The sequence below is a fragment of the Coregonus clupeaformis genome, chromosome 2 (genome assembly GCF_020615455.1).
Source record: "Coregonus clupeaformis isolate EN_2021a chromosome 2, ASM2061545v1, whole genome shotgun sequence".
Lineage (NCBI taxonomy): Eukaryota > Metazoa > Chordata > Actinopteri > Salmoniformes > Salmonidae > Coregonus > Coregonus clupeaformis.
The window spans coordinates 27,838,522-27,864,585 of NC_059193.1; the positions used below are offsets into that span (position 1 = coordinate 27,838,522).

Sequence of the window (26,064 nt, forward strand, 5' to 3'; positions counted from 1 at the left end):
CTGAGGATCAACACAGGCCTGTAGTTTCCCACATTTGTTTTACTGCTCTTCTTGTGGAGCGGAACCACCCAGGGCTGTTTTGAGATCATTGGGAAATGTACCACTACTAATAGAAAGGTTTACAATATGCATGATCATTTTAGCAGTGACACAAGCACTATCCTTTATGAATCTTGCAGGAAGGTTAACCAGCCCAGTTGCTTTGTTTGTGCTCATTAAGCATAATAGATTGGAAACTTTGTCCTCTGTTACCATGCACAGCTCAAACAAATAATTTGTGATACCTTTGCAATGTTAAAAGTTGTTAATGAAAGACTGGCCATAGTGTCCAGAGCAGGTCGGTAACTTCTTAACCAGAGATGAGGCTATAGTGGTAAAAAATATGTAAAAATAATTTGCAACTTTTGCCTGGTCATAGCATAAAACGTAATCAATATCCAGGCCAATACTACAGGATTTTACCTTATGGGGAGTTTTTGAGCCAATGTTCTTTAACATTTTCCACAGTTTACGAGTTGTCATTAAAAGCGTCTGTGTAATGTTGGGATTTGGCCTTATCCATTTCATATCTTGCCTGGATTCTACAGTTAATATAACCATCATAATCTTGTTGTAGATGTGTCCTTCTGAATTTGGCCAGGTAGCGATCCTTTTTCCTTATGAGGTCTAAGATCTCGGAAGTAATCCATTTCCCTGACCGCTGTTTGATTCGAATTTGTTTAATTGGAGCCAGAGAGTCGAGTGCAGACAGAAACAAATCTTTAAAAAGATACCAAGCTTGATCAACATCATCACAGTTTTGTACATGAAACCAATCCAAAATGCCAAGTACTTCTACAAAATGTTCCTTTGAGTATTATTTCATAGACCATACATTCATGTAGTTATTATTGTCGTAGAAATATTTGACTCAAAAGTAGTCAACTCAACAATATCTCTCAAGAGACTGGAGCTTGTGAATCCAGAAATTAGACTTTATTGTTCCGTAACAAAGCCGAGCCACTCCATGGAACGGCTGTCTCTCTTTGGCTTAGAGATCTCTTATATACACACACAAATGCACAGTCATGTTTACATAGCATACAATTACTCCCTTAGGGCAAATGATTAACTTATTTTAGTGCCACTCTACCCTTATCTTTCAACGTCCAGATGTCACATGTGGCTTCCTCCAAAATGCCATGGGCGCTTTTCCATATGAGGCCTCTTCCCTTATCTCATTATATTGGTGGCAGACCCTTTCTTAAAAACAATACACATACATACATTAATGCATGTTTACACGCTGTATTGGCTATATTCCGTATTTGAGCATACATCTGGATTATAGAATGTCAATCATCTTTACTATATTTTACTTTTGACATTTCCCAACATTTGCCTTAATGATACATAAAATATTACCATATAATCCCCCCTTTGGGACATTCCAACAATGTCCCAAATAATACAAAGATTTACTTTAAAATGAATGTAAGCCTGTGCATTTACTTATTCTTAGCCTTGCCATATGTGGTTACTTTTTATATACATATATTTAAACCAATATATATTCCTCATTGTTTGATCCATCCTGATGAGAACCCAGAGCCCAGTCAGGTATTGGATACAAGTCTGGAAGGTTTTCCTCTAAATTAACCTCCACATTTTTCTATTGGGCTTTGTAATCATGGCAAGCCCATCCACCCCCAGGAACAACTCCACACAAACATTCAGAATTCCCAAATGGACAGTCCATTGGTCCTCCCTTAATGTTTACAAAATGTCCCATATTCATTTACATACTGCCCTGAACTGGGTGTATTTCTTTGGCTGAACTAGTAACAATGATCTGTACAATCATTTGTTTTACTGTGGTTTGGATCAACAAATTATTTTACCAGAGGTAGTATACAGCAAAATACCATTCCCATTACTACAAGTGCTATGCCTATCATGATTGCCATCTTTGTAAACATTGCTCCCCACTTCTGTTTAGTTGTAGCATTTCCCATATATGTATTAGTATCCTAACACATCAAAATATACATCTCTATCTTAACAATAATATCTAGGACATGTTAAGAATGGTATCAATATCTTTAGCTTACATAACCTTTTTCACCCAAATCACAAGTATTATAACAATCAAAATAATCAATATCAATATCCAATCCATTAATTGCAATGTCAACATCACTAAGCATTAATATTAATAACTTATTCAGATCAATCAGTCCACTTATAATTTATAATCATAATCAAATTAATTATCCAAAACAACTTTAGAATGACAATTCTTAATTAGTCACCTTGGTTTCATCACTCAAAGTTAAAACTCTCACCTTGGCACATATTGACACTGGCGAAATGTATATTTATATTATCATAATTCTAGCATTAACTTCCTCATAACGAGAATTACAACAGATCAGTATCTTAACGCATTCCTAGTCTAAATTAATATAAATTTAGCAGTGTATAATACCTCCTTATTCAACATACTACCTCACCTAACACTCCCTTCCTCTACCGGCACTATATCTTCTGGCGTCTTCATTATGTTCTTCAGATAGCTTCATAGTTCATCTTGGATTGCCAATGGCAATGTCCCAATTCCAATGTCACACCTGAGCCTCCCCACCTCCCCCATCATTCTGTTTTGTCCATCTGCAAACCAGTATACCCAAACTACGAAGAACGTTGCATTTGCATAGACCTCTCTCCTCCTGCTCACTCCACATGGACTCCTGTCACATTCTTGAGAGAAAAGGCACAAAAGAGAAGGCAAATGATTGCTTTGATTTGATGCTGGATTCAGGTCTCCTGGCAGAGGTGGTGTCGGACAGGAACGTCTTCACCGCCTTTGTTGTTCCTCTTCAGCCGGGTAGAGGGTTTTTGGTTTTTATTGAGGTTTCCACCGATCTGGACCAAATTATCTCTGCTTATGCATTACGACACCATCCGTAGTAACCTCAGGAAAGGACAGATCATAACAGTTTAGTTTAGTTAATTTCCAATCCAAAACATCCCTATTAACATTGTCTACATGACAAATCATTATGTTTCATCACTCATTCTTAATACCAATTTCTATCTAATGCCTGATAGATTTTCCTTTGAGGGGTCCCTGTATTCCAAAGGCTATCTGTTCAAACACCCCCTAGTTTCACATTCTCCCTTGAATTCTCCCAAACTATATAACCCAACAGTTTTACTTTAACATTCCTATATTTTTGCTCATAATCTATTTGACATTACTCTGGTGTTTCCGTTTTCCTTGGTCCTATTCTAACAATTGCTTACACTTCTCTCCTCATCCTGGTGGATCATAAAATTGTTTATAGTTAGAATTTCCTAAATATTACAAAAGTTGTGATTGAATCCTAGCACACAGTCCTAGTAACTGTGAAGATGTTGAACCACTGTTAACTATTTAAAACGGAGATGTGGTGCATATTAGACTATTTAATTTAATTTAATTTTAATGCAATATATTGCACTCATCTATACCAATCATTGTTTAACGGCTCCTTCAATTCCCTTTCTTCTGTATTTGGTATGGCTCTAACACGTACAGGGTTCAGTGCACTTTCCCAAGGAATAACTACTCCAACAACACTTCCCCCTGGAAATCTAACACTAAATACTACATCAAATTGTTTATCTAAGTCTTGGACTGTTCTCCTTATGTCTATGATTCACCTGTCTCTTTCTTTCATTATCTTAAGGTCACACTACCCCATGTGACTTCCCCATACTCTTTGTGCGGGTTCCTCACACACCAATAATATTTTAACCCTTGTATTTTAATAGTGATCCCTTCCTGCATTTTAGTTATGGTTCCTGCCTGCGCAAGAATATACATTCTAATCCTGTCTATATCCCTTCTATGTCTTGTTTTTCTGCTCTCTACTATTATCAGTACCCCATTCCCCTTATTCTCAGGGAACTAGTCAAGTACAGAGAAATCAATGATGAGGATTTCTGGTGCATCTTGGAGGTCTTGAAAGTCTCGGCGGTCTGGAAGGTCTTGGGAGGTCCTGAAAGTCTCGGTGGTCTCTTAGTCATCAGTTCCCTCACTCTGGTACAATGGTTTAGATGATACCCGATCGCGCTCCCCTCTATCCGTACCACTGTTGGTGTAACCTGGACGACAATGTATGATCACTTTAGCTGTTAACCTTCTTCCATCACTAGGGTCTCCGGCTCAGCCAGAGTCCCTCTCAATCTATCGACATCGGTCTGCGAAGAGTGTCCTTCAATCAGCCTACCCATAGGGAAGCTCAAAGTTACTGCTGCAAAGACACAAGCACAGACACACACAAAAGACAACGATGCTACCCAATGGCTGAGGTTGGAACACTCCTATAGTGGGAAACATGGATCTAAGTATCTGTCTCCACCACTTTTACCATCATTAAGATAGCCAACAACACCTGGTACAGGCCCCTCCACATAGGGTATTTTCAGCTCTTTCTTCTGTAGTCTTTTGCCATCACATATTTCTCCAGGGCGCAGAGAATGCTCAGACTCTCCTACTTAGTTGGGCAGAGTTATCTTCACCCATGAAAATACAATCTTAAGAGCATTGTTAGGTTAAGTGAGACACAATATGCTACTCATGTCCTCTCATCCGTCAAGAGAAGCTTTGAGATTATGAAGCTCACCTGCTTCCAGCTTGTTGTAGTCCACTTATCTCATAGACAGACCTCCTCTACACCATGCCTCCTATCACAAAAACAAAAAAGATTTAACCTAACCCATAACACATTATTACTACTGCTCATATCCTTAATACACCTTGCATATTTCCACACAAAACCATTATAAAACATTAAAACCTCTCTAAGCCCAACTTCCCCCCTTGGACACATGCATCACATCGTGATTCATGTGTTCAAAAAACAAAACAACAACAATATTGCCTATCAAACCAAAAATAATAACTAACCTTAAAATGACAACCCTTGAGCATATCTTTACTTAACTGTATCCCATAACACTATTCAAGGAATACCTCTCCTTCAGGACTAACTCTCTCACTTCATCCTTGTCCTGTTTGGACAAATATATATATAGGATTTTGTCCAAATTATAAACTTCTTCACAATTATCCTTATTATATCTAACCCCCTAATATAGCATGCCTCTAGAATTTATAGTGCGGGTGATCAGGTCACACTATAAAGCCAGGACAGATTTCAGAGGTCATTGAAATCATTCAATGAATTGTTTCATCCAATAGTATACTACTCATTAATAACCATAAAGACATTTAATAAATGTTGTATCCCGAGTGTACAGTAAGTCCTTAGTACAGCTCTTTTCAAAATAAATCACACATATTTACTTATCCCTCAGTAAATAAAACCCAAATTACATGTGTATGCCCCTTTAAGATATTTCACTTCCATCCCGTCAAAAAACCCAAAATAGAAATAAAATCCTATACAGAATAACATTTCATACTAAGTAGTTTGTTTGTGGTTATTCGAACACCATATAGTAAAACAATAAACAAACAAAAAATGGCCAGGCCTTATTTATTTTGGTAGCTCCCTATGACAACCTAAAAATAAAACTACTTAATTTTACTAACTAGTTCCACCCTAGCCTACAGACTTTTTTAACATTCCAATGAGATATAAATAAATCCCCATGTTCCTGGAAGAGAAAGTATACATGTCGTTAACATATAATCAACAATCCAAAGATAGTAATTACACACAAAACATCATACATATATCACCAGTCCTATCTCATCAACAATCATTCGTATCAATCTCACTCCTCAGAACTACTCCCATCGTTCAACGTACTATAAACAAATTATCGTTATCTGAAGTAATGAACCATCGTCATAACTCACCGCTGTTTAACCAAACTATATAATGTCATAATAAAATGATCAATTATCAAATATCGTTCCTTATTCAACTATCGAGACATGTTCTTCATTAGTAAATCGTCTCCACAAAGCAATACTACCTAATAACATATTCTCATTCTCCTAAATATAAATAATTACTTCTATTAAACAATCCCATTCAACATCAAGTCAACCTGTCTCATCACCCAATTAACTTACTTATTTTTTTTTAAAACCCTCTACAATATCTATCATACTCTACCGCTAATTTTCCTCATAACGGTACCTCAACAGATGATAACTTATTTTACATTTATAGTAAAAACCAATAAAACATCCAATTCACCTATATGCAATTTTAATTACTATGTTATCCTATCCGACATGGATTGGTAGGACAACATCTTTCCTATAATGTTATCAATGAAACCAGTAATTCACGTCAATAGCATCAATGTAAAATATTTGCTTTCTGTCCCTTAATGGATTCGAACCAGGGACCCTCTGCACACATCGACAACATTCACCATCGAAGCACCGTTACCCGTCGCTCCACAAAAGCCACGGACCCCGCAAAGCAACTACTTCCAGTTCATAGAGCAAGTGACGTCACCCAACGAAACCCGCACTAGCTCTCACCGCTAACTAGCTAGCAATTTCCTGCCGATAATATTCAACCTCCTACGACTTCCTACAAAAACGCGATCCTTGTACACCTAACGTAACCCATAATGTCCCTTATAGCGCTCTCACATTTCAGCAAGCCCCAATGGTTAACACCCGCAGACAAAAATGGAAATTCTTCAATTTTTACTAGCAGACCTACTAATAAAACACACTTTCAAGCAGCGTTCTGCATTTACCTCTATCATAGGGTTTAAAAACGAACTTAACAACATTAACCATCCTAAATTGCCGTAGTAACGTCATGTTTGGTTCAGTTTATCTATTACCATATAAGACATTCACTTCTCCATGCGTCGTAAACTATATCCTATTTCTCTTGTAATCAACTAAAATCATAGCCACGCAATTAAACCATCACTCCGCCATTATCAGAATGAATGAACTATCCTTTCTAAGTAAGCTACAAGTAACACCAAACACTTGCTGTAGTTTACCATCATATATTGAAATCATCCATTTATCACGATCCAATTTATTTATAGACATATTCCACCATTGTCACTCGTTTAATCTAGCAAAACCTTATTCAATGACAAAGAAATTACTACGACGCACTCTTCTCTCCATACCCGTTAACATTTTTATATGTTAGTCATTTAGCTGATGCTCTTATCCCAAGCGACCCACAATTAGTGAGCTCATACATTTTTATACTAGCCCCCCTTGGGAATCGAACACGCAACCCTGGCGTTGCAAGCACCGTGCTCTACCAACTGAGCTACGGAGGACCACAGATGAGCGTATAGTGCCTTTTTCTGATAATGTTATAATTGTAGCCTATTGCATTACTTTAGTTTAAAATATAAGTTTGGTTATTAAACAAATCTAGAACCCACTATAAATTGGTGCTATTCCCTCATCATACTAGCCAAAGCTCCTTGCATCCCCTGGTTCACGTAACGAAAATACATTATCATTCTAGAATTCACCAACTATTCGCATACATTACTGGTGTCACGCAAACTATAGAATAAAGTAATAACAATTAGAATTTGTCAAATAAATGTTTTCCATCCAACTATTCAAACTTGCTTCAAATATCTCTTTCAGCTCGATACAGTCAAGCAAGTACGACTCTCTTTTACCCGGAAAGTAGTTCATGGCATTAGTAAAGTCTATTCACATCCCAACAATTACTAATAATATACAGTGGGGAAAAAAAGTATTTAGTCAGCCACCAATTGTGCAAGTTCTCCCACTTAAAAAGATGAGAGAGGCCAGTAATTTTCATCATAGGTACACGTTAACTATGACAGACAAAATGAGGAAAAAAAATCCAGAAAATCACATTGTAGGATTTTTTATGAATTTATTTGCAAATTATGGTGGAAAATAAGTATTTGGTCAATAACAAAAGTTTCTCAATACTTTGTTATATACCCTTTGTTGGCAATGACACAGGTCAAACGTTTTCTGTAAGTCTTCACAAGGTTTTCACACACTGTTGCTGGTATTTTGGCCCATTCCTCCATGCAGATCTCCTCTAGAGCAGTGATGTTTTGGGGCTGTCGCTGGGCAACACGGACTTTCAACTCCCTCCAAAGATTTTCTATGGGGTTGAGATCTGGAGACTGGCTAGGCCACTCCAGGATCTTGAAATGCTTCTTACGAAGCCACTCCTTCGTTGCCCGGGCGGTGTGTTTGGGATCATTGTCATGCTGAAAGACCCAGCCACGTTTCATCTTCAATGCCCTTGCTGATGGAAGGAAGTTTTCACTCAAAATCTCATGATACATGGCCCCATTCATTCTTTCCTTTACACGGATCAGTCGTCCTGGTCCCTTTGCAGAAAAACAGCCCCAAAGCATGATGTTTCCACCCCCATGCTTCACAGTAGGTATGGTGTTCTTTGGATGCAACTCAGCATTATTTGTCCTCCAAACACGACGAGTTGAGTTTTTACCAAAAAGTTCTATTTTGGTTTCATCTGACCATATGAAATTCTCCCAATCCTCTTCTGGATCATCCAAATGCACTCTAGCAAACTTCAGACGGGCCTGGACATGTACTGGCTTAAGCAGGGGGACATGTCTGGCTCTGCAGGATTTGAGTCCCTGGCGGCGTAGTGTGTTACTGATGGTAGGCTTTGTTACTTTGGTCCCAGCTCTCTGCAGGTCATTCACTAGGTCCCCCCGTGTGGTTCTGGGATTTTTGCTGACCGTTCTTGTGATCATTTTGACCCCACGGGGTGAGATCTTGCGTGGAGCCCCAGATCGAGGGAGATTATCAGTGGTCTTGTATGTCTTCCATTTCCTAATAATTGCTCCCACAGTTGATTTCTTCAAACCAAGCTGCTTACCTATTGCAGATTCAGTCTTCCCAGCCTGGTGCAGGTCTACAATTTTGTTTCTGGTGTCCTTTGACAGCTCTTTGGTCTTGGCCATAGTGGAGTTTGGAGTGTGACTGTTTGAGGTTGTGGACAGGTGTCATTTATACTGATAACAAGTTCAAACAGGTGCCATTAATACAGGTATCGAGTGGAGGACAGAGGAGCCTCTTAAAGAAAAAGTTACAGGTCTGTGAGAGCCAGAAATCTTGCTTGTTTGTAGGTGACCAAATACTTATTTTCCACCATAATTTGCAAATAAATTCATTAAAAATGCTACAATGTGATTTTCTGGATTTTTTTTTTTACAGGCCTCTCTCATATTTTTAAGTGGGAGAACTTGCACAATTGGTGGCTGACTCAATACTTTTTTCCCCACTGTATTTATATTCATATTATTAAAAGACCTTACTTTCATTCCAGTCTACCTAAACAATTCAAATTATGGCCAGAACTCTATCCAAATTGCCAGTCCGCTATTCAAATGTACGTAACTGTCCTTTCTGATTAGACTATAGACACTCCTCCCTCTTTCCTGTTGAATAAGTGAGTCCTTCAGTCTGAAAAGACGCAGGCTGCTAAATCGTCCAGTCTTATCCTGACTGTTCCGTCAATCTAAACAACCCACAACTATAGTTAAACTATACTTAGAAAACCTAGACTCTGTTCATCGATGCATAATCTATGCTTTATTGAAAAGACAAGTTAATCCTCCTTTATTCCAATGATAATGGTCAGTAGTTTTAGTATCTGGCACATACCACACTTTATCAGAAAATAGCTTTGAAGGACACAGATCTCACATGCTCAACATAAACAACTTAACAGTCAACGAGTCAAACCCCACATTCATTGATTCGGAACCAGATCTAACGACCTAACCAAATGAATTATATTTTCCCCTAATATACAAAAATGTATTGACTATATCACCTCTGCTTCTGAAATAATAGATAGTTTATTATAATGCTTAATTCTACCACATGCCCTATGTACTTTCTCCCATTTCCACGTACGTCTACGTGTTTGGGCAAGTCAACACCTATAATTTTATCCAATCCCTCCTATTAAATTACACTCACATAAAATTCATTCTATTCCAATATATTCATATCTACCAAACCATTCATGTTTCTAATGATTCTTTATTGCCACAAATCAGTTAATCACAATCTAGTCTCAGCAGAACGAACAACAAATTACCCAAATCCTTCCCCTCAGTCATAGAATCCTCCCAGAATCGTATACGTTGGTCACTATTCACTGATCTTACGAAATTCTATGACAGGCATTGTTGTACGAAACTCCAAGATATCATTTACAAGAAAAGCTTATTATTCCAGCGTATATATAATGATCATACACACCTCTATATCTCATCATTCAAACTTCAGAGTGCCACTCATTTACACCCTATATACCACTCTCATTCCATATTTACACAATGTTGTTCTTAAACGCGCTTAATTACTATTGTATAACCTACAGGAATATGTTATTCTATCAAAGGGCCCGAATTTGGAATGTTAACCCTATCCCAGTTATTATTTTACTGAAGTCAATTCATCATAATACTACATCACCTCTAAAGTTTCTAAATATAATGTCAGAAACATACCCTAAAAGATTGATCAAAATACAATTCATAGACGTCATATGATCACACGTGACCTGTTCCTCCAACAGGATTTATTCTTCCCCTCCTGGTAACGTGAATTTTCTACACTCAGTTGGTCAATGAATATCCACGCACCATTTATTGTTCTCTTTCCTAATGTGAGATTAGGCACGCCCTTTCTCCATCAGACAGAAGCTTCAAACGACCTCAAATATATTTCCTTTCCTTACAGAAAGGCTATTACTTGCAGAATTTCTTATTATTCTCACTCACACAGATGAGCAGCCACTTGTGCCCAAATGAATCAACTCCTGGCGAAGCTCGCCAAATATGTCGTAGAAATATTTGACTCAAAAGTAGTCAACTCAACAATATCTCTCAAGAGACTGGAGCTTGTGAATCCAGAAATTAGACTTTATTATTGCGTAACAAAGCCGAGCCACTCCATGGAATGGCTGTCTCTCTTTGGCTTAGAGATCTCTTATATACACACACAAATGCACAGTCATGTTTACATAGCATACAATTACTCCCCTTAGGGCAAATGATTAACTTATTTTAGTGCCACTCTACCCTTATCTTTCAACGTCCAGATGTCACATGTGGTTTACTCCAAAATGCCATGGGGCGCTTTTCCATATGAGGCCTCTTCCCTAATCTCATTATATTGGTGGCAGACCCTTTCTTAAAAACAATACATATACATACATTAATGCATGTTTACACGCTGTATTGGCTATATTCCGTATTTGAGCATACATCTGGATTATAGAATGTCAATCATGTTTACTATATTTTACTTTTGACATTTCCCAACATTTGCCTTAATGATACATAAAATATTAACATATTATCAGGCTCAAGTAGCATTTTGGATTTCTTACAGGTACAGTAGGTTACCATATGATCACTAAAAACAATATTTAAGACTCCTGACTGACAGATGTTCTCTTGGTCTGATACAATAATCAAATCCAAAGTTGATTTACTGTCAATACACACCCAGGTTGGCTCAACAGTCAGTTGTTTTAGTCCAAATAACTGATTAAAGTTATACAGGGCATTTACTAGTGTACTTTTCTTGGGTGATAACTGCACGTGTATTAAAATCGCCAAGCAGAATACATTCCCTATCCGCAAATACATTGTGATCACAGCAATTCGATTAAAGTAAATCATATAAATTATTCTGCTTAGGAGGCCGATAGCACACACCAACAAGTATAGGACGACATTTAGGAAGAAGTATATCTACCGATGCAGCCTCAAGACCATCCATTTTCAGATCTGAACGAGGGTTAAAATGCACATCATTCCTAGTAAAAACATACACACTGCCCCCGTTTCGGTTTCGGTCAATTCTATGAATGCTATAACCTGGTAGCTTAACCTCATTGTCCTCAATTGACCCATCAAGCCATGTCTCAGTCACAGCAACTACTGCAGCCCGTGTGTTAGAAGCGAGGAGTTTTAATTCCTCTAATTTCGGCAGCAGGCTCCGTGCGTTCACATGGATAAAGTTAAGTCCTCTCCGATTGAAACAGTCAAACATGTCATTTTCTGTGCCCACTGCTGATACATCGACTATCTCATCTAGATTGCACTCATCATCCCTGCTTGTGTCCAGCATCCCAATGTTTGGCACCGCATTTAAACAGCATACATTGCAAACAAGCGAAATGTTACTTTGAGACTTTACAGCTTCATCATATGACAAGGGTTGGATATCTCCACACTTTATGTGAACAAACAAATCACAAATGTTGCAAGCCACCGCTTTTGAATTATTCCTTACAGTCTTGCCGCAGTTTGGGCATAGCTTTTTAGCTTGCTTTGTGGTGTTTGGGCCAGGACAGGGGTGTCCATGGCAACAGGGTAGCAGACTGAGAGTACCAAGCAGCTTGTTGGGGTTGACACCGGTCTCAGCTGCGCTGCGGCATCTTTCCTTCTCTGTCCCCTTGTCTCATTCATCATTTTTCTTTCCTCCATTCTCACTGTTTCTCTAGCTTTCCCCTCCCCTTCCCCTTTCTGTCAGTCCATCTCTGTAGATATCTCTCCTTCTTTCTCTGTCTATCTTCATGTCAGTCCATCTCTGTATCTATCTCTCCTTCTTTCTCCGTCTATTTTCCCGTATCATGTTGTTTTCCATCAGTCTCACAGTATTTCCCTCAATATCAATGTACAGTATATCGATCTCTTTGTCTCCCTATCTCTCTCTCCTCCCTCCTTCCCTCCTCCCTCCTTCAGTCCATCGGCCTTAGATTCTCAGTGTGTGTGTGAATGTTTGTGTATCTCTGTGTGTGTGTCTGTGTGTATCTGTATCTGTGGGAGTGTGTTTATTTGTGTGAGTTTGTGTGTATCTGTATCTGTGGGAGTGTGTGGGTAGCAGCTGAGAGGAGTAATGGTGAATTAGCATCCCTCTCCCCAGACATGCGTGCTATCTGCCTCAGCACGCTGTAAACAGGATTCTTCCCATTTTCATTAACATGCACTAAGTGTGTCAGGGTGGCTTGATCCGCTCCGTATGTAAGCTGCTCAGCCCCTTTTATTTGACCACAAACTGTGTATATCAACTGCAAACGCTATCTACTCCTGTGGATTTAGCTTTCTTTTGGCCATTTAAAGTGGTGCTGTTTGTAACCAGTGGCATTCAAGTGGTTTTGTAAATATTGTGTGCTCTTAGGCACTGCATCACATTAAGCTCTATGATGTAAACGGTTTGTTAATACATTCTTTCGTACTATTTGATAATGCACTGACCTCATTTAAGTGAGTGGTGGGTCAGTATAAACAACTAAATAAAATACAAGCGCAGAGCCACTGTATGATAATTTGGTTGGTTCAGAATGTAGTCTTCTCCATCTGCTTTGGGGCTCTCTATGATCACACAGCGGTTCTGAATATTGTAGTGCTGTGCATGTGTAAGTGGATCAGGGTGTGTTATGAAGATCACTGGGTGTCTGAGAGTCACAAAAAACTGATTCTCTATATTGCCATGCTCTCTCTCTGCTGCGTTTGGCCCAGTATGGCGCCAATAACAATGCCTGGAGCTGTCTCTTTGAGTGGTTCAGTATGCACTCTCTAGACTGCTGCTCTGTGTGTGTGTGTGTGTGTGTGTGTGTGTGTGTGAGAGAGAGAGAGAGAGAGAGAGAGAGAGAGAGAGAGAGAGAGAGAGAGAGAGAGAGAGAGAGAGAGAGAGAGAGAGAGAGAGAGAGAGAGAGAGAGAGAGAGAGAGAGAGAGAGAGAGAGAGAGAGAGAGAGAGAGAGAGCGAGAGAGAGAGAGAGAGAGAGAGAGAGAGAGAGAGAGAGAGAGAGAGAGAGAGAGAGAGAGAGAGAGAGAGAGAGAGAGAGAGAGAGAGAGAGAGGGGCGGCTGGTAATTTTCCGCTCTGCAGCAGCAGGGATCTCTCTGAGCCTTGCCATCTCAGCGAGGTGCACCCGGGGCTGGGCGGGGCTCACATCACCGGCAGGAACCCAGCTGTCAATCACAACTAAACTGGGGAGGCGGGACAAAGGGCTAGGGGAATGAGGTCGAGGGGCTTATTCATAGCTCTCAGGTCACCACCAAATCTGTGTGTGGGCGGGTGTTTATCAGTGTGTTCTCTGAGTATGTGAGTGTGTGCATTCTGCTTCATAGAAATAGATATTATTTGTATTTCAGAGGATTGCAGTATATATGGTGTATGTGTTTCTTTCTTTGTAAGAGCAGCAGTGTGTTTAGTCATGTATTTAGCTGTGTGTCAGTTCTTTGTTAATATGTGTATTGCAGTGACTGTGTGTTAAGTGTGTGTTGGGTAAAAGCCTCTTCCTCTGCCTTGCTGGCCCCAGTGTTGCAAAAAGCATTACATTATTGATTATCTAAGTACATTATCCTGGGTGAGGTAGCCAGCTAAGTGCTTCACATTTTAACTGCATGGTATTTCTACAGCAGGACCATATATTCACCTACTATAAGTCATTTAGGTTCAGTAACCATCCAGATGGGATCAACTATTGTGACCCAAAAACATGACTTAGAATTTTTCTCCTCACCCCACCCTTACCCCCAGAGCTCTCGCTCAGATGTTGGTTGCATCGTGGTCAACGTGATTGGGCTAATGATAATGGGGCCCCTTTAGACGATCTACTCCTTGTCCTGGCTTTGTTTCATGGACACTCACTTGTGTTAAAACGTCACTTCCTGTTTTCCTCCCTCCTGGGTGTGGCTCTTGGCAAGGGGATGGGAGCTTAGCTGAGGTTTCCATGGAGATTATCCTCATTACTGATAGTGCACCAGTCTTTTTCTCGAGAGAGAGAGAGAGAGAGAGAGAGAGAGAGAGAGAGAGAGAGAGAGAGAGAGAGCTGCAAATGTGCATCCACCCCCACTCAGCCATGGTCTCATTTATATAATTCAAAGATGGACAAAGAGCGAGTGAAATGGAAGAAAGTCATAGTGAGAGACCGAAAGGTGTGAGAATAGAGATAGAAAAAGGGATTGAGCGAGAGGGAGGGAGAGGAAGACAGAAATAATGGGACAGGTTGGACCAGGGAGTGTGACATCATGTAAAAAAGGGAGAAGGAGAGGCAGTCAGGAGGAGGAAGAAATATATATATATATATGTGTTTCACAGCTAAGCAGAAATACTAAGGGCTGAGAATTGGTCACAGATAAAAGGACTGAACACACACACACACACACACACACACACACACACACACACACACACACACACACACACACACACACACCCTTTATGGCATAAGGCTGTTGTTGCAGTCATTAGATTAGCTTTGTCATGCTCAGAACCGCAGGGTTCTTCCACATCCATCCATCCATCCCCATCCACCCAGCATGGATACAAAGCCATGGTTCTGAGTGGAGCGATAGAGGGGATCGGAGCCTGCCTGCTGTCTCCGATAGCTTTGTTTACCACAACATGAATCTGTTTGATTTATATTCAGGCAGAACAGGGACAGCCCACGTGCTGTTTAACCCTTCCAGGACCCCGGGGGAGAGATTTACGTCGCCTTTAGTCCTGTCATGCCCTTTACACTGAAAAGGAGGGGCACTGGGGAAGGATTAGCCAAGGACACCCAGAACAGCCTCTCCATCCAACCCTTTACACTGAAAGGAGGAAACACTGGGGAAGGCATAGCCAAGCGCACCCAGAACAGCCTCTCCATCCAACCCTTTACACTAAAAGGAGGATACACTGGGGAAGGCATAGCCAAGCGCACCCAGAACAGCCTCTCCATCCAACCCTTTACACTAAAAGGAGGATAAACTGGGGAAGGCATAACCAAGCACATCCAGAAAAGTATCTCCACCTCATTTTTTATACATGGGAAAGTGATCATCATCTCTATTGAAACTAAAATTTTATATCTGAGATGAAAAGGTTCTAAAGCATGTTATTAATTAGTTAAATACACAGGGGTAATCTTTCAAATACGGCCTTAGATTATTGAGTCTTTAGATAGAGATTCTTGGTAGAAGTATATGCAGTATTTAATAATACATGGTGTTAAAAAGTTAAAGTGCTGATTCTGCTAGAGTAGTAGAATGTTATTAATCAGACATGATGCAATGCAGTTAATAGTTTTGCAGAATAGTTGCCTTTTATCTCAGTGCACTGGGAGGTGTTTAAGATATCTGTTTCTGCTCTGGATGTATTAATAGGAGATAGAGTGCCTTCAGAAAGTTTTCATACCCCTTGACTTATTCAAATAAATATTGTGTGACAGCCTGAATTCAAAAACGATTCAATAGATTTTATTTCTCACCCATCTACACACAATACCCCATAATGCCAAAGTTAAAACATGTTTTTAGACATTTGTGCAAATGTATTGAAAAATGAAATACAAAAATATCTAATTTGCATAGGTATTCACACCCCTGAGTCAATACTTTATATACTGAACAAAAATATGAACGCAACATGGAACAATTTCAATGATTTCACTGAGTTACACTTCATATAAGGAAATCAATAAATTGAAATGAATTTATTAATACCCCCTTGGTATTTTTCCTATTTTATTGCCTTACAACCTGGAATTAAAATAGATTTTTGGGGGGTTTGTATCATTTGATTTACACAACATGCCTACCACTTTGAAGATGCAAAATATATTTTTTTTGTGAATGAAAACAAGAAATAAGACAAATAAACAGAAAACTTGAGCGTACATAACTATATGCTTGGCACATCTAGCCACTGGGATTTTTGCCCATTCTTCAAGGCAAAACTGCTCCAGCTCCTTCAAGTTGGATGGGTTCCACTGGTGTACAGCAATCTTTAAGTCATATCACAGATTCTCAATTGGATTGAGGTCTGGGCTTTGACTAGGCCATTCTCAAGTGTTGCTTTAGCAGTATGCTTAGGGTCATTGTCCTGCTGGAAGGTGAACCTCCGTCCCAGTCTCTAATCTCTGGAAGACTGAAACAGGTTTCCCTCAAGAATTTCCCTGTATTTAGCGCCATCCATCGTTCCTTCAATTCTGACCAGTTTCCCAGTGCCTGCCAATGAAAGACATCCCCACAGCATGATGCTGCCACCACCATGCTTCACTGTGGGGATGGTGTTCTCGGTGTGATGAGAGGTGTTGGGTTTGCACCAGACATAGCATTTTCCTTGATGGCCAAAAAGCTCAATTTTAGTCTCATCTGACCAGAGTACCTTCTTCCATATGTTTGGGGAGTCTCCCACATGGCTTTTGGTGAACACCAAACGTGTTTGCTTATTTCTTTCTTAAAGCAATGGCTGTTTTCTGGCCACTCTTCCGTAAAGCCCAGCTCTGTGGAGTGTACAGCTTAAAGTGGTCCTATGGACAAATACTCCAATCTCCGCTGTGGAGCTTTGCAGCTCCTTCAGGGTTATCTTTGGTCTCTTTGTTGCCTCTCTGATTAATTCCCTCCTTGCCTTGTCCGTGAGTTTTGGTGGGCGGCCCTCTCTTGGCAGGTTTGTTGTGGTGCCATATTCTTTCAATGTTTTAATAATGGATGTAATGGTAATCCGTGGGATGTTCAAAGTTTCTGATATTTTCTTATAACCCAACCCTGATCTGTACTTCTCGACAACTTTGTCCCTGACCTGTTTGGAGAGCTCCTTGGTCTTTATGGTGCCGCTTGCTTGGTGGTGTTGCAGACTCTGGGGCCTTTCAGAACATGTGTATATATACTGAGATCATGTGATACTTAGATTGCACACAGGTTGACTTTATTTAACTAATTATGTGACTTCTGAAGGTAATTGGTTGCACCAGATCTTATTTAGGGGCTTCATAGCAAAGAGGGTGAATACATATGCACGCACCACTTTTCCGTTATTAATTTTGTAGCATTTTTTGAAACAAGTTATTTTTTTCATTTCACTTCACCAATTTGGACTATTTTATGTATGTCCATTAAATGAAATCCAAATAAAAATCCATTTAAATTACAGGTTGTAATGCAACATAATAGGAAAAACGCCAAGGGGGATGAATACTTTTGCCAGGCACTGTATTCATTGTTGGTCACAGATACCATAAAAAAAAGGTAGGGGTATGGATCAGAAAACCAGTCGGTATCTGGTGTGTCCACCATTTGCCTCATGCAGCGCGACACATCTCCTTCGCATAGAGTTGATCAGGCTGTTGATTATGGCCTGTGGATTGTTGTCCCACTCCTCTTCAATGGCTGTGCGAAGTTGCTGGATATTGGCGGGAACTGGAACACGCTTTCATACACATCGATCCAGAGCATCCCAAACATGGTCAATGGGTGACATGTCTGGTGAGTATGCAGGTCATGTAAGAACTGGGACATTTTCAGCTTCCAGGAATTGTGTACAGATCCTTGCGACATGGGGCCATGCATTATCATGCTGAAACATGAGGTGATGGCAGCAGGTGAATGGCACAACAATGGGCCTCAGGATCTCGTCAGGGTGTCTCTGTGCATTTAAATTGCCATTGATAAAATATAATGGTGTTGTAGCTTATGCCTGCCCATACCATAACCCCACGGCCACCATGGGGCACTCTGTTCACAACGTTGACATCAGCAAACCGCTTGTCCACACGACACCATACACATGATCTGCAGTTGTGAGGCCGGTTGGACGTACTGCCAAATTCTCTAAAATGACGTTATGGAAGAGAAATGAACATTCAATTATCTGGCAACAGCTCTGGTGGACATTCCTGCAGTCAGCATGCCAATTGCACACTCCCTCAAAACTTGAGACATCTGTGGAATTGTGTTGTGTGACAAAACTGCACATTTTAGAGTAGCCTTTTATTGACCCCAGCACAAGTTTAATCAGCTTCTTGATATGCCACACCTGTCAGGTGGATGGATTATCTTGGCAAAGGAGAAATGCTCACTAACAGGGATCTAAACAAATGTGTGCACAACATTTGTTGGGATCTTTTATTTCAGCTCATGAAACATGGGACCAACACTTTTTCATGTCACGCTCATATTTTTGTTCAGTGTAGAAGCACCTTTGGCCGCGATTACAGCTGTGACTCTTTCGGGGTAAGTCTCTAAGAGCTTTGCACACCTGGATTGTACAATATTTGCACATTATTCTTTTTAAAATTATTCAAGCTCTATCAAGTTGGTTGTTGATCATTGCTAGACAGCCATTTTCAATATTTTCCATAGATTTTCAAGCCGATTTAAGTCAAAACTGTAACTAGGCCACTCAGGAACATTCAATGTTGTCTTTGTAAGCAACTCCTGTGTATATTTGGCCTTGTATTTTAGGTTATTGTCCTGCTGAAAGGTGAATTTGTCTCCCAGTGTCTGTTGGAAAGCAGACTGAACCAGGTTTCCCTCTTGGCTTTTACCTGTGCTTAGCTCTTTTCCATTTATTTTCATCTTAAAAAACTCCCTAGTTCTTGCCTATGGCAAGCATGCCCATAACATGATGCAGCCACCACCATGCTTGAAAATATGAAGAGTGCTACTCAGTGATGTATTGGATTTACCCCAAACATAACACTTTGTATTCAGGACATAAAGTTAATTTATTTGCCACATTTTTTTCCTGTTTTACTTTAGTGCCTTGTTGCAAACAGGATACATGTTTTGGAATATTTTTATTCTGTACGGGCTTCCTTCTTTTCACTCTGTCATTTCGGTTAGTATTGTGGAGTAACTACAATATTGTTGATCCCATCCTCAGTTTTCTTCTATCACAGCCATTAAACTCTGTAACTGTTTTAAAGTCACCATTGGTCTCATGGTGAAATCCCTGAGTGGTTTCCCTCCTCTCCGGCAATTGAGTTAGGAAGGACGCCTGTATCTTTGTAGTGACTGGGTGTATTGATACACCATCCAAGGTGTAATTAATAACTTCACCATGCTCAAAGGGATATTTAATGTCTGCTTTTTAAAAATATACCCATCTACCAATATGTGCCCTTCTTTCCGAGGCATTGGAAAACCTCCCTGGTCTTTGTGGTTGAATCTGTGTTTGAAATTCACTGCTCGACTAAGGGACCTTACAGATAATTGTATGTGTGGGGTACAGAGATGTTATTGCACACAGAGTGAGTCCATGGAACTTATTATGGGACATGTTAAGCAATTTTTTACAACAAGCTCTCACAGTCTCACGTCAGAACTAGACGTTCATCCATGTTTCTCAAGTGTCAAATTTCTAAAGTTGTTCCAAATGTCAAACATCTAAGTGATTGGTTACTTCTCTGTATCGTTCCAAGGTTAAGTCTTGCGAGCGTCGTAAAACGTTGCAACAGAAATATGAATTTGATTTAGCGCCCCAGACATTCCTGACCTACAACATCTGGAGCTCATACTCGTCTCTGTATTTCACAGCGACGATAACAACACTGCATTTTTACTATCCGATTTGATTCTGGATAGACATTAACTCAGAAATGTTTAAGGTTACGGTTAAGGTTTGGGATAGGCTTATAAAATATATATAAAAAACAGAGGCAGATGCTCACTCCTATCCCACCCACCCGCCATCCCTGTCCACAACGCCCTAGCAAAACCAAAGCCTACTTGAAGGTAACAGTGCTCACTGTTGCCCCTAGTGGCCAGTTTCCCCGTCATCGTCTAATGTTGAATACTGACCTGCCTCAATTTTTACTCCTGAATTTATTTAGGCTTGCCATAACAAAGGGGATTAATACTTATTGACACGTGATATTTCAGCTTTTATTTTTAAATTAATTTGTGACATAAAATCTCAATTTAATCATTTTAAAATTCAGACTGTAACACAACAAAATGTGGAAAATTCAAGGGGTATGAATACTTTCGGAAGGACTGTATGATATCTGATAGTTAGGTCTGGTTTTGTGCTTATGGGTTGAAATGTTTACCTCATAGTGTTGTGATGAATCTGCGAGATCTGGCTTGTTTGATTAGTAATGCCTTGTGGTAGAGACATACTCTCTTGCAGAGTGAGGGTGTTGTCCTTGGAAACAGATTCTATCATCAGCATGTTTTGCTTCCATCTCTCTCCTCTGGAGGGGGCCTGAATCTGCCCTTCACAATCACACCGCCAGACACCGGAGGAGAGGAAAGGAGGGGTTCTGCGGCTTGGGACACACACACACACACACACACACACACACACACACACACACACACACACACACACAAACACACAGGCACACACACACTCACACACAGGCACACAAGCACACTCAGCAGCTTGCAATCAGGTTTCAGTACTGACATAGCTTAGTGATGGCGGTCAGTAGATGGAGACCATGCTGAGTCCACTGTCCCTGCAGTACCCTCTTAAACCAATAGAGGTCCCAGTACTACTGTCTCTCTCTCTCTCTCTCACTCTCTCTCTCTCTCTCTCTCTCTCTCTCTCTCTCTCTCTCTCTCTCTCTCTCTCTCGCTCTCTCTCTCTCTCTCTCTCTCTCTCTCTCTCTCTCTCTCCCATCCTGTCCTGGCTGCAAGCTGCAGTGCTCTTGGCACTGAGACAGAACACCACCGCCCCTTTGATTTTCTCTCGCTCTCTGTGGCACAGATTCTAATACGCTTAGTTCCTGAAAAACATCTCTCTCCCTCCTGTTCTACACAACATGGCAGATATTGTACCTATCAATTAATCCACTAGAGTCAATTGACGCACCGGTGAGTCAATCTAAGTTACACAACCAAAAAATCCCCATCAAAATCTGTCAGTTTAAGCTAGAGATATGTTTTTTTGCATTGGATGAGTCTCAATCCACCACATCCGCCAGTCGCACTCCCGCATCTGCGGTGAAAGGTGGCAGAACTAGAGCGATGTTTGTCAGACCATGAGGCATTCCGAAAATCGGTCTTCTCACGTAAACGTCTGTAGCATCCGAACAGTTTGACCTACAAACAAGTGTCAGGAGACTCGTCTGAAATCGGTACAGTTGATGTGCCAACTTCTGTTTGGTAGCATCAAATCAAATCAAATTATATTTGTCACATGTGCCGAATACAACAGGTGTAGACCTTACCGTGAAATGCTTACTTACTTAACCAACAATGCAGTTTTAAGAAAAATAAGAGTTAAGAAAATATTTACTGAATAAACTAATGTACAAAATAAAAGAGTAACAATAAAATCACAATAACGAGGCTATATACAGGGGGTACCGGTACCGAGTCAATGTGCGGGGGTACAGGTTAGTCGAGGTAATTGAGGTAATGTGTCACGGTTTACTATGCCAGAACCCAGAAGCAGACCAGGACAAGGTACGTAGAGAGAAAGGTGAGTGTTTATTTAATAGATTCCGAGTGAGGCTGAATAATCCAGGGAACAGAGCGGGTGGCGTGGATGGGTTGTTGAGGGTGCAGTGGTTGGTCCGGTACTGGCTCGGCAGCCGCCGACCATCAGGCAGAGGTTGGGTGAAGGTTCCGGGTGAAAGACTGCAGACAGAACAAAAACGGAGGTCAGTACACAGCAAGTCACAAGGTGCAAAACAACAAAACTAACACTAATGGTTCAGAGGCTGATACGCTGACAAACATACTGTTCATAGCTAACGATCCGGCAGGAACTGGATGTTAGGCCAGAGCCTAAGAAGGGTAATGATCAGGACCAGGTGTGCAGATTGCTGATGGGATGCAGGTGCGGAAAACAAGAGCGCTCCCCGGAGCGTTCCCGAACCCTCGGGAAACTGGAGATTACGAACCGGAACACTAGTCACCAGACAGGACCCGACTCAGACAGCCGGGATCGTTACAGTACCCCCCCTCCGACCAAACGCCACCGGGCGGACTCCCGGAGCGCCAGGATGGAGGCGGTAGAAGTCACTGATGAGGTCCGCATCTAGGACCTGTCGCCGCGGAATCCAACTCCTCTCTTCAGGGCCATACCCCTCCCAGTCCACGAGATACTGGAAACCCCGGCCCCGCCGTCTGGAATCCATGATGCGACGCACCGTGTAGGCAGGACCACCTCCGATCATCCGAGGAGGAGGAGGAGGAGGCGGAGGAGGCAACAGAGGACTGAGGAAGACAGGCTTGAGGCAGGAGACCTGAAAGGTGGGATGGACTCTGAGCGTCCTCGGTAGTTTGAGTCGAACTGCCACTGGATTGATCACCTTCTCCACCACAAACGGACCAATGAACTTCGGTAACAACTTCCTAGACTCAGTCCGTAACGGAAGATCCCGTGTGGCCAACCAAACCCTATCTCCGATGGTATAGGTGGGAGCGGGGATCCGGCGACGATTCGCCTGGAGCTGATACCGGTCCGAAACTCTAAGGAGTGCCCTTCTGGCCCGATGCCAGGTCCGGTGGCAACGACGAATATGGGCCTGAACAGAAGGCACTGAGAGCTCCTTCTCCTGAGAAGGAAACAGGGGAGGTTGGTAGCCATACAGGCACTGGAAGGGAGACATCCCAGTGGCAGATGTAGGAAGAGTATTGTGGGCATACTCAACCCAAGGCAACTGAGAGACCCAGGAGGTGGGGTTGGAAGAGACCAGACAGCGTAGCGTGGATTCCATCTTCTGGTTGGCTCTCTCCGCCTGACCATTGGATTGGGGGTGAAAACCAGATGTGAGACTGACTGTAGCTCCAATGGCCAAACAGAAGGACTTCCAGACAGCAGAGGTAAACTGAGGGCCACGGTCGGGAAACGATATCACTGGGCAAACCGTGGACCCTGAAAACCTCCCTAACCAGGATCTCGGACGTCTCCGAGGCAGAGGGAAGCTTGGCAATAGGCACAAAGTGGGCGAACTTGCTGAATCTGTCCACGATAGTCAGAACGACCGTGTTCCCCTCAGAAGCGGGCAACCCAGTGACGAAGTCCAGGGCCAGATGCGACCATGGTCGCCGGGGAATAGGAAGGGGGTGAAGTAGTCCAGAGCTGGGCCGATTGGTACTCTTATTCTGTGCACACACTGGACAGGCAGCAACAAAACCCCGAGTATCCTCGGCCATGGCAGGCCACCAAAAACGTCTGCGAAGAAACGCCATTGTCCGAGCCACGCCAGGGTGACAAGCCATCTTGCTGGCGTGGGACCATTTGAGGACAGCAGGACGAACCGACTCAGGCACAAACAACCGACCCGGGTGGACCGTTACCGGGACCGGGCTGAGTCCGAAGGGCCGCCAGCACCTCCTCCTCAATCTTCCACATAACTGCTCCCACGACGCAGTTCCGGGGGAGGATTGTCTCGGTCTTGGACCCACTCTCCTCCGTCTTGGAGAACATCCGGGACAAGGCGTCCGCCTTGCCGTTCTTAGATCCAGGTCGGAACGTCAGGGCAAACTTGAATCGTCCGAAAAACAACGCCCACCTGGCCTGACGGGAGTTGAGACGTTTAGCCGATTGCACGTAAGCAAGATTCTTGTGGTCAGTCCAGACAATAAACGGTTGCTCCGCCCCCCTCCAACCAGTGGCGCCACTCCTCCAAGGCAAGTTTCACCGCGAGAAGCTCCCGGTTACCCACATCGTAATTCCTCTCCGCAGGCGAAAGGCGGCGAGAGTAGTAGGCGCAGGGATGGAGTTTACTGTCCGTGGAGCATCGCTGCGACAGGATGGCGCCAACTCCCACATCAGACGCGTCCACTTCAACGACGAACTGACGGGCCGTGTCCGGTTGAGAGAGAATCGGTGCGTTGGTGAATCGCCTCTTCAAATCCAGAAACGCTCGATCCGCCTCCGGATTCCACTTGAAGGTCCTGATACTGGAAGTCAAGGCAGTTAACGGAGCGGCCACACGGCTGTAATCCCGGATGAATCTGCGGTAGAAATTCGCAAACCCCAAAAATCTCTGGAGCTGCAATCTCGTACCGGGCTGGGCCCATTCCAGAACCGCTCTAACCTTCTCCTGGTCCATCCTAATCTCTCCCCTGGAGATGATGTACCCGAGAAAGGATGTCGTGTGGGCGTGAAACTCGCACTTCTCGGCCTTCACGAACAGGCGATTCTCCAACAATCGCTGCAGAACCTGCCGGACATGCTGGACGTGGTCGGAAGGTTCCTTCGAGAAGATCAGAATGTCATCCAGGTAAACAAACACAAAGAGACCGATCATATCTCTCAGGACGTCGTTCACCATACTCTGGAATACCGCTGGAGCATTGGTCAGTCAAAACGGCATCACCTGATACTCGAGTGACCCATCGGTGTATTGAAACCCGTCAACCACTCGTCCCCCTCTCTGATCCGGACCAGGTGATACGCATTGCGTAGGTCTAGCTTGGTGAACACCGTAGCACCCTGTAAGGAGTCGAAGGCAGAACTCATCAAGGGCAGGGGATACTTGTTCTTGACCGTGATGTCATTCAACCCCCGATAATCAATACACGGTCGAAGAGAGCCATCCTTCTTACCCACAAAGAAGAATCCTGCCCCCAGGGGTGATGACGAGGACGAACGAGACCAGCAGCTAGGGACTCCTTGATGTAGGTCTCCAGCGCCTCACGTTCAGGTCGGGAGATACTGTATAACCTTCCCTTGGGGTAGACAGCTCCAGGGACCAGGTTGATGGCACAATCATATGGTCGGTGGGGAGGGAGTGACAGAGCCTTCTGCTTACTGAAAACTTCCCCCAAATCGTGATATGTCTCGGGAACAAGGGACAAATCTGGGGGTTTAGCCTCAATCACCTGACTGGGAACCGAATGGGGGCAGGCAGTCTTGAGACAGTTAGCATGACAATCAAGGCTCCAACTCGTTACCTTGCCCGTCACCCAATCGAACGTGGGATTGTGTTCCTTCAGCCAGGGGTATCCAAGGACCAGAGGAACATGGGAAGACGGCAGAATGAAGAATGAAATCATCTCAGAATGATTCCCCGACAACCGCATCTTAACCGGTTCAGTCCTCATCGTGATACGTGCCAGACTACTGCCGTTCAGAGTGGTCGCTTCAATGGCTTCCGGCAATTGCTCCTTGGAAAGCCCCAGCTGTTCCACCAACTCGGCATCAAGAAAGCTTCCATCGGCACCTGAATCGATAAAAGCGTTAAGCGCTAAGCTCTGATTCCTGTTCACAAGGGTAGCCGGGAAACGGGGTCTGACAGAGGTACTGAGAGGTTGAAACTGGCTCGCTAAAAGTCCTCCCAACTTTAGCGAGCCGGGCAGTTTGACGACCGCCGGGAACAAGTGGAGATGTAATGTCCCGAGCTAC

The 26,064-nt window shown here is 42.5% G+C and overlaps 1 protein-coding gene across 21 annotated transcripts in view; it reads left to right on the plus strand.

The window, feature by feature from the left end:
* The window catches only part of LOC121532773 (protocadherin alpha-C2-like), a 196,497-nt gene that overhangs the window by 127,097 nt on the left and 43,336 nt on the right, over nucleotides 1–26,064 (plus strand). The window lies entirely within an intron of this gene.